Source organism: Astyanax mexicanus, chromosome 8 (genome assembly GCF_023375975.1).
Source record: "Astyanax mexicanus isolate ESR-SI-001 chromosome 8, AstMex3_surface, whole genome shotgun sequence".
NCBI lineage: Eukaryota > Metazoa > Chordata > Actinopteri > Characiformes > Acestrorhamphidae > Astyanax > Astyanax mexicanus.
The window spans coordinates 5835731-5849676 of NC_064415.1; the positions used below are offsets into that span (position 1 = coordinate 5835731).

At 39.9% G+C, this 13946-nt stretch overlaps 1 protein-coding gene across 1 annotated transcript in view; it reads left to right on the forward strand.

The window, feature by feature from the left end:
- Positions 1-494: 494 nt before the first annotated feature.
- dab1b (DAB adaptor protein 1b) overlaps positions 495-13946 on the forward strand; it is a 127318-nt gene continuing 113866 nt past the window's right edge. The window contains exon 1 of the mRNA XM_049482757.1: positions 495-797. The gene's annotated coding sequence lies outside the window, so the exon portion shown is untranslated. The remainder of the gene's footprint in view (positions 798-13946) is intronic.

Sequence of the window (13946 nt, forward strand, 5' to 3'; positions counted from 1 at the left end):
TACACAGGAATTAGACAGACAGACAGACAGACAGATAGATAGATAGATAGATAGATAGATAGATAGATAGATAGATAGATAGATAGATAGATAGATAGATAGATAGATAGATAGATAGATAGATAGATAGATATGTGTATACTTATCACATAGAATATATCTATGCCATCTTTATTTACCTCTACACAGGAATTAGACAGACAGATATACAGACAGACAGACAGACAGGCAGATAGATAGATAGATAGATAGATAGATAGATAGATAGATAGATAGAGATGTGTATACCTCAGGAATGTTTATATTTGTGTATTGGTTATCTCTCCATCTCCGTCTCATTATCACCCCAACATACACTCTGAGGGCTGTGTGTTGGGGGACAACTATTGCCCCCACCCCTAATCCCGCCCCGTCTCCCCTATTCCCGCCCCCTCAGATTTTTGCCACGCCCCCTCTCGCCTCGTTTTCGCTTCAAACGGCTCGACCGTTGCCAAGCAAATTCTTCATCTGAGCTCAGCTCCAGTACTGCGGGTCTGCGCGAGCTCTGAGCGCGCTGTGGACTGGGAGAGACACTGGGAGAGAGACTGGGAGACACTGGGAGAGACACTGGGAGAGACACTGGGAGAGTGTGGTTGGTGTGTTTCTGGTTGTGCTGGTTGGTGGTGGAGCTGGTGGGAGCTGTGGATGATGGACTGATGGATGTACTGATGCTGGTGGAGTGCGCGCGGATGGAGCGCAGGGCTGGTGTGGAGTGACCGGAGGAGACCGTGGATCTGTGGAGCTCCAGTGGAGAGGAGGTGAGTACCACCGCGCTGCTGCTGCTGCTGATTATGATTATGGTGTTACAGGTGTCCTCCATCACCTTCACCTCCATCCATCCCTCCATCCATCCCTCCATCTCTCAGCACAGCGCGCGCTCGAGCTCTGCAGTGCAGGGTAATAGAGTATGAGCAGTGAACTGGGATTAAACGCGCTTTTACGCGCGGAGGGAGAACTTTAACCCTGTAGAGATGGAGGTGCTGGATGGGGCTGAAGGTGGTGATGGATGAAGGTCCTTCAGAAGACTGAACGCTGTCTTTCAGTTTACTAGAGCTGCAGTGATACACTGTTGCTGTGGTTTACCGTGAAATGCAAATGAGTGGGTATTATAATATGTGTAAATTATGGGGTTTATAAACTGTATTTATACTTCATTGATTATAGCATTATTTGAATTACATTTATTTAATTGACTTTTGAATAAATTTGAAATATTCTATTGGGTAATTAATTCGTTTTAATTTTAGCGATTTGTGTGAGGTGCTGATTTAAAAAAAAATATTTGAAAAAAAAAAAAAAAACCCATCAGATCCATAATTCAATTAATAAAAAACCCCACAAATTTAGCCAAAGTAAAAAATGTATGGGTGCATTTCCCAATCTTAAAGTTAACAAAAACAGAACAGAACAGTATTTGTACAATTTTAGCATTTTTGTGAGGTGCTGATTTTTTTTTTATTTGTTAAAAAATCAGATCCATAAATTCAATAAATCAAAATCTATAATTCAAAAATCTAACAAAATTGGCCAAAGTTAAAAATGTATGGATGCATTTTCTGATCTGAAAATTGACAAAAAAAATATTTCAGAACAGTTTTTGTGAACGATATTTTGTGCCAAAATGATTACGATTAACAATATTATTGTCATTTTAAGATCATTTAATTCCATTGACATAATGATGATAGTATTGAAGCAATAACAGTTATTGACAGCTATTAAAGCAATGATTGGTCATTTAGCATGACTGGCTAAAAATAAAATAGACAATATCACCACTATCACCATTATCTAATCTTATTGAAGTCAGGGCCAATTATTATTGTACGAAAAGTCGATAATGTAATTATCATGACAGGCCTAAACATAGCTAAAACTGCTTTTGAAATAAAATACATCCAAACAGTTTGTCCAATCTGTTAACTTTACTATTTTCAGACATTAGTAATCAATCAATCAATCAATCAGTTGGGAACTGAACAGATTAACCCCTAATGAAGATACTATATGAAACTCTATGGTTAAACTCTATGGTTAAACTCTATGGTTAAACTTGATCTAAAAATGTATACATTCACTTAACAGCAATATCTGAAAATGTGTCAAGTGTTTAAAAATCAAACAATCAGTCAATATATTGGGAAATCATAAGAGCAATCCATTAAGAAAATAATGTAGGAAATAAAATTTCAGTTCAAAAGAGCTTCAACCCCCTTAAAGCTTATTTATTTTGGAAAGGAAGCTATTTTACCTAAAATACATCAAAAAAATGTTTTTTTTTTTTCTTTAAGTGCCATATATAACAAATAGTGAATATAATAGATGATGGATAGGATGAGCAACAACAATAAGAGAAAGAATTGGTAAATAATTCATTTGTTGAACCATCAATATCTCATGCCATTGCAACCCTAGTGCTCACACTGCTGAGGTGGTCTCTGAATTCAGCTTATTTACCATTGGTCATTATTTCTCTCATGCTGGTGATGGTGCATTTGGTTCTTCATGATAACCAGAGTTGAATGAACCTCTGTGTAGTTTATACATGGTTGGTATTTGATTGATTGAATCATGTTTTTAAGTGTGAAAGGCTTTATTTGCTCATTTGTAGTTGAGTAGATGCTTCAGACTGGTCATGGATACGATATAAAGACCAGTGATTTTGCTCTCTGATCTAATAATTCCTAGAAACACCTGAATAAATATCAGATTAGATGTGGCTTTTCCACCTAAGAACCCTTATCCGGTCTTTATTTATCTCTGTTATCTCTAGGTACAGTAGCTTATCTGACTTTGTGTGATCTGGACGTTCATTGGTGGTCTGCTGGGGGTCTAGTAGAGAAAAAGCAGTGGAGATGTTTGAGCTGAACTACTGTGAGATACTGTGGGATACTGTGTGGAAATTAAAAATGAATTTGCATGCAGTGTTAATACAATCTAAATATGGCCGTGCTCTGGGCTATGATTTGGTTTGGTCCAGTTTTAACCCTTATATATAAAACCAGAGCTGATGATTCATCCATTGGATGGTTGGGGCTCTTGCCTTGGTTTTATAATGTCTGCTTTAGGGGAAACAGTCTTAAAAATAAAGGTGATTCATTGGTTCTTTGAGCAATGCTAGAGAAGAACCACTTTTGGGGCCATTAGGAACCATGATTTTAACAGCTTAAGAGTGTGAAGAACCACATTTGTATTGGTAAAGGTTGTTTGGACCTCTAAAATGTTAAAAATCTCTAAATCAGGGGTGTCCAAACTTTTTTTGTTGGGGGCCAGAAGGAGAAATATATTTGAAGTCACGGGCCACAGACTCTGTAATAAAACAAATAATGAAATATACCACTTTAAATAATACATTTTTCCTGATTACTTTCATTTACACGCCATTTTACTTGACTTACTATCTTTATCTTTGACAGTGTTGTGTAAACTAAGATTTTTCAAATTGATGTTTCATTTCATGATGTCTCTTAATATTAAACTCCTTAATTTTTGGCAACTTTTGCCCTATTTCTTCGCTAAAACTGAGCACCCTTTCCGCTTTTAGACTCTTTTACCCCGTTTTTCTGCACTTGAAATGAGCACCCTCTCCGCTTTTAGACTCTTTGGTCCATTTTTTTGCGCTAGAAATGCGCACTCTCTCTGCTTTTAGACTCTTTGGCCCGTTTTCAGCGCTAGAAATGAGCACCCTCTCCGCTTTTAGACTCTTTGGCCCATTTTTTTTTTGCGCTAGAAATGCGCACTCTCTCTGCTTTTAGACTCTTTGGCCCGTTTTCAGCGCTAGAAATGAGCACCCTCTCCGCTTTTAGACTCTTTGGCCCATTTTTTTTGCGCTAGAAATGCGCACTCTCTCTGCTTTTAGACTCTTTGGCCCGTTTTCAGCGCTAGAAATGAGCACCCTCTCCGCTTTTAGACTCTTTGGCCCATTTTTTTTGCGCTAGAAATGCGCACTCTCTCTGCTTTTAGACTCTTTGGCCCGTTTTTCTGCGCTAGAAATGCGCACTCTCGCCGCCTTTAGACTCTTTGGCCTGTTTCTGACACCTAGCGTTCAAACTTTGAATCTCACATTATAAAAACCTGCTTAACAGCGGGCCAACTTTTATTCTATTTCTATAATACCTCGCGGGCCGCTCCAAAAAAGGAAACGGGCCACAAATGGCCCGCGGGCCGTAGTTTGGACACCCCTGCTCTAGTACAAATGATCTTTATGGCTCAAGAGTAGGATGAGATTTCATGTATCAAAATCTTCGGCTGAGAGAATTCTGCTGAGAGAAGTTGGACTTTTGGTCAAATAGTTAAAAGCAGCAGTCCTTGAGTTTTCTTGTAAATTGAAAATAGTAGTATTTCTAAGTAAGGAGGGGACAAAATACATCATGTCTGATGTCTATGTGGTATTGGGGTCCCTTGGTGGTCTGGTAGAGAATCAGCAGTGTAGATGATTGAACAGAAATATGGTGAAATACTGTAAGAAGTGTGGAGGAAAAATGAATGTCATCTAAATATGGCAGTGCTTTGGGCTATGATTTGGCTTGGCCATTGAAGAGGAACTTGACCTAAATCAGTCCTAAATTTAAGATTTTAGAAGGCTTGATGTTCAAGTATCATCAAACTGTTATTTATATGTTTGACACTACCTGTTTTTTATTTGTTCATTGGACAGATTTGAAATTTCCATTGGTTTCAACAGAGTACAAATGTAGATACAATTGACCAAATGTCATGCAAAACTCCAAAACATTTTTGGCACCCTCAACTTAATAAGTGGTTGCACAAGCTTTGGAAAAAAAAGCTAAAATCAATCACTTCCTATAAACATCTCAACTGGAATTTTGGACCACTCTTCTTTTGCAAACTGCTCCAGGTCTCTCATATTTGAAGGCTGCTTCTTCCAACAGCAATTTTAAGATATCTTCACATCTTTTCAATGGAATTTAGATTTGGAATCATTGTTGGCAACTTCAGGACTCTTTAGTTTTGAAGTATGTTTGGGGTCATCGTCCTGCTGGAAGACCCATGACCTAGGACACAAACCCAGCTGTCTGACACTGAGCCCTACATAACGACCCAAAATCTTTTGGTAAACTTCAGATTTCATGATGCCTTTCATCCAGTCAAAGCACCCAGTGCAAGAGGCAACAAAACAATCCCAAAACATCTTTGAACCTCCCCCATATTTGACTGTAGGTACGGTTGAATTATGTGCTTTACCAAAAAAGTCTATCTTGGTCTCATCCAACCACAAGACGTGAGGGATTTTGGCTTACTTACTACCTTTTTTGTTTGATGTCACTGTGTCAGCAGTGTGGTCCTCCTGGGTCTCCTGCCATAGCATTTCAGTTCATTTGAATGTAGATGGATAGTTCTCTCTGAGACTGATGCACCCTGAGCCTGCAGGACAGCTTGAATTCTTTTGATTCTACTTGATTGCATCTTTCTCTTCCGTCCACGTCCAGGGAGGTTAGCTAGAGTGCCATGAGTTGTGAACTTTTTGATTATGTTGCGCACATCAAGATCAAGATCTCTGAAGATCTCTGAAGATGGACTTGTAACCTTCAGTTGACTGGTTGACTGTTGATATTTGTTCATAATTTTGGTTCTCGAGTCCTCAGTCAGTTCTCTTCTCGTCTTTCTGTTCTCAATGCTTAGTGTGACACGCACAGACACACAATCCAAATATACAAAGAGTTAAGTTCTCTTCTTTTTATCTGGTTTCAGGTGTGATTTTATATTTTATATTGTCAACACCTGTTACTTGTGGCAGATGAATTTAATTGAGCATCACATACTTCAAACTAGGGCTGCACAATATTGGAAAAAATTTACATTACAAATGTTTTTTTTTCGGCGATATATATTGCAATATTAAACAATGCAGAGCCCATGACATCACCAGTCAGCGCCAAGCTCTCAAACCCTGAGGAAAACAGCAAAACAACAGTAATCATTCCTTTAATTAGGCATTTAAATGACTTTTTAAAAGGTAAATAAGATTTCTGCAAACTGCTGCAAGTCTCTGATATTTGAAGGCTGCTTCTCCCAAGAACAATTTTAAGATCTCTTCACACCTATTCAATGGGATCTAGATTTGAAATCAGTGCTGCCCACTTTACAACTCTTCAGGCATTTAAATGGCTTTTTAAAAGGTAAATAAGAGCGTTTGTTTTTCTAGGATTAAAAGCTTAAATTCAGCTGTAACTGGAAATATCTGCACCGCAAAACTGTGCTGGACTGAGGAACACAGCTTTCCACACGTGCTCACGTGTATGAACACATGCCCAGCCCTTCTGTCCACTCCCCCTCGCACTTCTCAGGCAGCAGCAGCCTGTCACTCACACAGACACAGAGACAGCGCTGTGTATCTACTTCTTGTGTCAAGAATCAAAACATTGCAACATGACGTGTTTGATTTAGTTAAGTGACGTTGTACGTCCTGCGATGTGACTATTGTGCATGCGCACACCGCAATGACGATGCCTAAACAATATATCGTGCAGCCCCACAAATTTTAAAAAGGTTTCGTGAAATTGCATCACTTTTGGCTTTCGGTCATGACTGTAGATTTTCTGACACCGCTACTGATCTGATCCGTGTGATTGGCGTAGTTGAGTGTGTATCCTGGCTGGGAGAGATTAGGGTTGGTGGGCTGATTCTAGCAGTAAACTGGGAGCACATCGAGGGAAATCCGGTTCCCGAGCATATGGTGTAGAGGAGCACAGGCGCTTTGTTCCGCGCCTTTGTGTGTTAATTCCCCGTCTCCCGCAGGCTGGGTAAAGATGGCACGGGATCCTCTGAACTTGGCTGGCAACATCTGGCACAGCAGGAAGGTTTGGAGGGTGAGGAGCAGAGGGAACATCATCTGCCCTAATGCTCCGACACGAGGCCTTAAACCCCCCCGATCCCACCGCGCTCCTGCAGGACCAATCAGACGCCGCTCCGCTCGGACCTCCAGTAACAGCCCGGCGGAGGCCGAGCATGCCAGGCTAATGAATCATTAAGACGCCGCCCGGCCGAGAGGCTCGCGCGCCGCCATATGCATGGCTGTGGGCTGCGGAGTGATGAGCTAGTTTGTAGGTCTGCTGCAGTGCGAGAGATAAAGCTCAGTAACACACACTGCAGATCCCCCCACCCCGCTCATCTCCACGCTCCGCTCTTGGCAGCTGTCCATTCTCTTCAGCAGTAAATCTAAAGCTCGGAGTTAATTGGATTGTCTCACTCTGCTAAAAATGCAGCTCTCTGCAGCTGGAATCAACTTAAATCTACATATATTTACATTTACTGCAGTTAGGATGCTTATATCCAGGGTAAGGTAACGTATACAGGTAGCAGAGTAGGAGTGTAGAGTTAGGAGTCTAGCCCAAGGAATGTTATTGGTGTAGGTGTAGTGTAGTGTACTCTCCTAACAGCTCTAACACATTAACTACTTCTAACCTCATTTCCTTCTTCCCCTCCTTCACTTCTCTATCCCCTTATTTCCCTTCGACCTCCTTTAAGCCCTGACTAAAGATGTTTTTACCTTTAACTTCTATTACTTTTGTACTTGACTATTATAAGTCGCTTTGGACAAAAGCGTCTGCCAAATGTAATGTAATGTAATGTAATGTAATGTGGTGTAGGGTTGTCGACTAATCGGATGATTATTTTTTGATTAGTCGATTAGTCAACGATTATTTCTGCCATGTCCTCCATCTCTAAAAACAATAGAAACAGCTGATCATGAGCTTTAAAAGGCATTTAAATGTCTAGATGTTTGAGTTTGGGCACTTTTAGAGACACAGACTAAGTTGAGTGTAAACTGTGTGAGTGAGCCATTTACCCATCTACTATTGCTGTTCTGTCTCCAAAACTTTGTGTAATGTGGTACTTTTACAAATATACGATTAGTCGACAGTGATTTTTGTAGTTGACAAATTTAAATAATCACCATTGTTGATTATATCGACTAATCGTTGCTGCCCTAGTGTGGTGTGGTGTGGTGTGATGGTTAAAAACAGTTGGGATATTCTATCCTAGTCTGAGTGTTGTTACTAGGGCTGTTACGACTAGTCGATATAATCAACATTGTCGATTATAAAGTTGTCGCCTGTGCATTGTCGACTAATCGTTAATTTGCAGCACTACACAAATACTGGGGACACTCACACCGTTTACACCCAACTCGGCCTGCATCTACAATGGAGGGCATGGCAGAAATAATCGTTGACTAATCGACTAATCGAAAAAATAATCGCCAGATTAATCGACTACCGTAATAATAATTAGTTGCAGGCCTAGTTGTTAACCACTACACTTCTCTTACTGCTGACAGACACTAGATAGTCATTTTATGTACTAGATAGATAGATAGATAGATAGATAGATAGATAGATAGATAGATAGATAGAGTGAAAGATAGATTGAAAGATACATTGAAAGATAGATAGATAGAATCCTGCCATTGTCATCTTGGAATATGTTCGTGCCATCAGTGAAGAATAAATGCATTGATGGAATAACCTGGTCTATACATAGATACATACATACTGTTGCTGAACCTAAACCTGCAGACCAACTGCATCAATTTTTTATCTTTTATCCAAAGCGACTTACAAATAATGATGTATGAGAACAGTCTGGATTGCTTTGTGTGAATGTTTGAAAAAGCTAAATTTAGTGTTTTTATTTTCATTATTTTAAAATGTTCTGCATTGTAGATTGATACTTATCTCATCCAAAGTATGAAGAAAAACATATTGAACTAGAAAAGTGTATTTCCTGAAGGAAAGGCAGGATGGTTGTGCAGTTAAAATCGCTCCCAACATTTGCATACCTGTCAAGTTTTAGATTTAAAAATAAGGGATATTTTCCTCTGTCCGCTTAAAGCCGTCCCACCAGCCCAACGAAGGTTCAGTATCCCTTACATTTTAAGACAGGTTTACAAAAATCTAAAATAACCACATGTGAACCACTTACACACTACAATTAGATTATCAGAATCTGAAATGTTGTGGACATTCCTCCATATGTCATTCTTTTAATACAGCCAAATTAAAAATCCTTTTCTTTTTTAAAAAATTTCTTTTTCTGCAAAATGACTGTAGGTGACCTAAACATAGTATCATGAGCTTTTACTAAAAGGACATGGACCAGATATATTCCATCAGTAAAAATTTGTCCTAAGGGGCCTACACAATAATTTTTAATTAATACTTCTTTCTTTTGATCACTCCTGATCAGTTCAGTTAATTTCGGTCCTCTACACATTTCTAGTTAAACTGAGTCACAAACTTTATTTTTTTTATTTTAAGAGGTTTAATCTGTGTGTTTTATTTCGGAGTATTTTTAAACAGCTATCAGAAAAATCTCATCACAGTTTCCATGATTAGCCTACCGTTACCTTTCTTTAAGAAAAATCGCTGTATATCCAGATCTGTTTTAACATCAGCAGCTCCGACTAGCTGCCTGAACTCACAGCAAGCTGATTGGCTGTTTCTCCTGAAAGGCGGGACTTTCTCCTTGAACCGGCTCCACGATTGGTTAAGAGACACAGAGCGGTCAGTGCCCTGTCTCCTCAAACGTGGTGGTTGATATGACCTTGCTATGGGGTTGCCATGTTGTTTCTGTTATGTCCGTGGTGGTTGCTAAGGTGTTGCTAAGTGGGTGCTAGGTGGTTTCTGAGGTATTGCTATGGTATCCATGTTGGTTGCTATGTAGTTTCTGAGCGTTATGATGAAACTGGCTCTCATCAAGATCGCCCCAGGAAAGGAAGACCAAGAGTTCCCTCTGTTGTACAGGATAAGTTCATCAGAGTTACCATTTTACTTGACTCACTATCTTTATCTATCTTTGACAGTGTTGTGTAAACTAAGATTTTTCAAATTGATATTTCATTTCATGATGTCTCTTAATATTAAACGCCCTAATTTATGGCAACTTTTAGACTCATTTGCTCTTTTTTGCGCTAGAAATGCGCACTCTCTCCGCTATTAGACACTTTGGCCGTTTTATTTGCGCTAGAAATGCGCACCCTCTCCACTTTTAGACTCTTTGGCCATTTTTTTGCGCTAGAAATGTGCACTCTCTCCACTTTTAGACTCTTTGGCCATTTTTTTGCGCTAGAAATACGCACTCTCTCCGCTTTTAGACACTTTGGCCGTTTTTCTGCGCTAGAAATGCGCACCCTCTCCACTTTTAGACTCTTTGGCCATTTTTTTGCGCTAGAACTGCGCACTCTCTCCGCTTTTAGACTCTTTGGCCCGTTTTTTGCGCTAGAAATGCGCACTCTCTCCACTTTTAGACTCTTTGGCCCGTTTCTGACACCTAGTGTTCAAATTTTGAATCTCACATTATAAAAACCTGCTTAACAGCGGGCCAATTTTCATTCTATTTCTATAATACCTCGCGGGCCGCTCCAAAAAAGGAAACGTGCCGCAAATGGCCCGCGGGCCGTAGTTTGGACAACCCTGCTTTAGAGTATTTTGGGTTGTTTTTTTTAGCATTTTTAAGTTGCTACATGATTCCCTATGTGTTCCTTCATAATCTGAATCACTTTACTATTATCTGGCTTTTAAACGCTGATATTTAAGTTAATTAAAGAGTCACTGCAGTCGTTAATGAGGAGCCTTATCGTAGCATTATTACAGTATAATTAATAGGATGTTTAGCAGACGTTACTGCAGTGTGATACTCTCTGATATGTAGTAACTGAGCTCAGTGACGATTCCTCTCAGATCAGATATGTTCAGATATGCTAATGTAACATCATGCTGGGAAATGCTCCAGCTGTAAAACAGCCAATACATTAAGGACACGCAGAGAAAGAGGGTTTTAACTACTCTGAGATGTAGGCAAAATCTATATATGATATATTGTATTGTGATGAATCGTGATACTTATTGCATTTTTTTATATTGTGAATACTGTTTTCTATTTCGTGACCACAAATTATGTACTGTATCAAATATACAGAAATATCAATATCTATAGTGGAATACACATTAAAAAACATTTAATATTTTCACTTTTGTGCACATACTCTTCCACAATCTGAAGAAAACTTGATTTTTTTTTTCTAATTCTTATCCCATTTTCTCCTCAATTTACAAGGTAAATTACCCTATCAGACGCAGCCTTGTGCTGATCCACATCACCCTTTGCAGTGATAAGGGGAAAGAGCACCATCTAGTGTACCTACCCAGAGAGAGTAAGACCAATTGTGCTCTCTCGGGGCTCTGGCAGCTGATGGCAAGCTGCATGACCAGGATTGGAACCAGCAATCTCCCGATCATAGTGGCAGCGCCTTTTAAAATGGTTCAGTATGAAATGGATTAATAAAATGAACTAAAATTAATTATTCTAATAAATGCTTCATCAATGTTAAACTCATTGCTGACAATATGTATTTCCAAAAAAATTAGACACTCTTAATCAGATTGCTGAACATGAACCTATTGGCGCTATGACTACTGCCCCAATTTTAAAGAGAAATTAACTTTGAAATAATTAAGGTTATTCAGATATTAGCATTAGCAAAGTTACTTGATTTCAGTAATTCAGTTGAAAATGTGAAATATATTATATAGATGTATTACAAACAAGAGTGATATATTTTATTTCGGTTTTGGTACTTTCTGCAGTCCTGCTGGAAAATGAAATCCTCACCTGCATAAAAGTTGTCAGTAGCAGAGGGAAGAAGCATGCAGGGCTGTAAGATTTTGTGGGAAAACAAAACTGCACTGACTTTAGACTTGATAATAAAACACAGTGGATCAACACCAGCAGATGACATGTCTCTCCAAACCATCACTGATTGGTGGAAACTTCACACTAGACCTCGAGCAGTTTGGACTGTGTGTCTCTCCACTCTTCCTCCAGACTCTGCTCCCTTGATTTACAAATAAAATGTAAAATTTACTGATGATCAGTGATGGTTTGGAGAGACATGTCATCTGCTGGTGTTGATCCACTGTGTGTTGTGATGTTACTGCAGCTGTGCTGCACAGTTTGAGATCTTCACAGGTTGATGGTAAAGGGTATCCGGACCCGCCGGCCTCAGCGGGAGCTGCAGGAGAGATCAGGCTTTAAATAAAGGTTAAGTGCTGCTGTTCCTCATCGCTCTGCTAAAGAGCTGCAGAGAAACACCACTCGCATCATTCAGCCCTGGAGATCTGATCCCTCCAGAACCAGCGACCTGTAAAACACAGAGCTTCACTCGTCTAACAGACGGAATAAAACACTAACGCTCAGTCCTGAGTGCAGTAACGCTCTACACTGTGAGCTTCTACACCAAGTGGTTGCTAGGTCATCGCTATGGTGTTGTTAGGTGGCTGTTGTGGTGTTGCTAGGGGGTTGCTGCAGTATGGCAATGACATTCCAGGTTATGGCTGTCTTGTTGCTAGGTGTTTTTCTAGCTGGTTACTATAGTATCTCAGGTTGTTAATATGGTGTTCGTAGATGGTTGAAAGCTTGTTTCTGTAGTGTTGCTAGGTGGGTGCAAGGTGTCGGTAGCTGGTTGCTATAGAATCCTAGATAGTTGCTATGGTGTTGCTAAGTGCTGGTTGCTAAATGGTTGCTATGGCATTGCTAAGTGATTGCTGTAGTATCTCAGGGGGCTTTCTATGTGGTTGCTATGGGATCCAAAGGTGTTGCTGGGTGTTTTCTATCTGGTTGATAGTGTATCTAGCTGGTTACTAAAGTATCTCAGGTTGTTAATATACTAATTGCAAGCTTGTTTCTAGAGTGTTGCTAGGTAGTTGCTCCCATGTTGCCAGGTGGTTGATTCTGTGTTGCTAGCTGGTTACTATAGGATTCTAGGTAGTTGCTATGGTTGCTATGGTGTTGCAAGCTGGTTGCTAAATGGTTGCTATGGCATTGATAAGTGTTTGCTGTGGTGGTGTCTCAGGTGGCATTTTCTAAGTGATTGCTATTGGATCCCAGGTCATTTTAAAGGTATTGATAGGTGGTATCTAGCTGGTTGATATGTTGTTGCTAGGTGATTGCAATAGAATGCATGGTTGGTTGATATTATGCCCCCAAGTGACTGGTAGGTGACTGTTATAGATAGACCTAGATGTTTGCAAGCTTGTTTCTAAGTGGTTGCAAAGTGCTGTTAGGTGGTAGATACTATGCTGTTGCTAGGTGGTTGCTAGCTGGTTACTGTAGTATCTCAGGTTGTTAATATGGTGTTCCAAAGTGGTTGCAAGCTTGTTTCTATAGTGTTGCTAAGTGATTGCTCCCATGTTGCAAGGTGGGTGCAAAGTATTGCTAGCTGGTTACCATAGAGTTATAGAATCATATGTTGTTGCTATGGTGTTGCAGGTTGGTTGCTAAACGGTTGCAATGGCATTGCTAAGTGATTGGTGTGGTATCTCAGGTGGCTGGTTCAGTGTTTTCTAAGTGGTTGCTATGGGATCCCAGGTGGTTTCAATGGTGTTGCTAGCTGGTTACTTTAAAATTATAGAATCCTAGGTTGTCAGTATGGTGTTGCAAGCTGGTTGCAGTGGTATGCATGGGTGGTTGATGCGATGCTGCCAAGTAATTGGTAGGTGACTGTTATAGATAGACCCTAGATGGTTGCAAGCTTGTTTTTTATGGTGTTGCTAGGTGGTTACTATAGAATTGTAGATTGTTGCTATGGTGTTGCAAGCTGGTTGCTAAATGGTTGCTATGGTATTGCTAAGTGATTGCTGTGGTATCTCAGGTGGCTGGCACATTGTTTTCTAAGTGGTTGCTATGGGATCCAGGTGGTTTAAATGGTGTTGCTAGTTGGTTTCTAGCTGGTTGATATGGGGTTGCTAGGTGTTGGCTAAGTGGTTGCAAAGTGCTGTTAGGTGGTAGTTGTTATGATGTTGCTAGGTGGTTTTTTGGCTGGTTACTACAGTATCTCAGGTTGTTAATATGGTGTTCCTAGATGGTTGCAAGCTTGTTTCTATAGT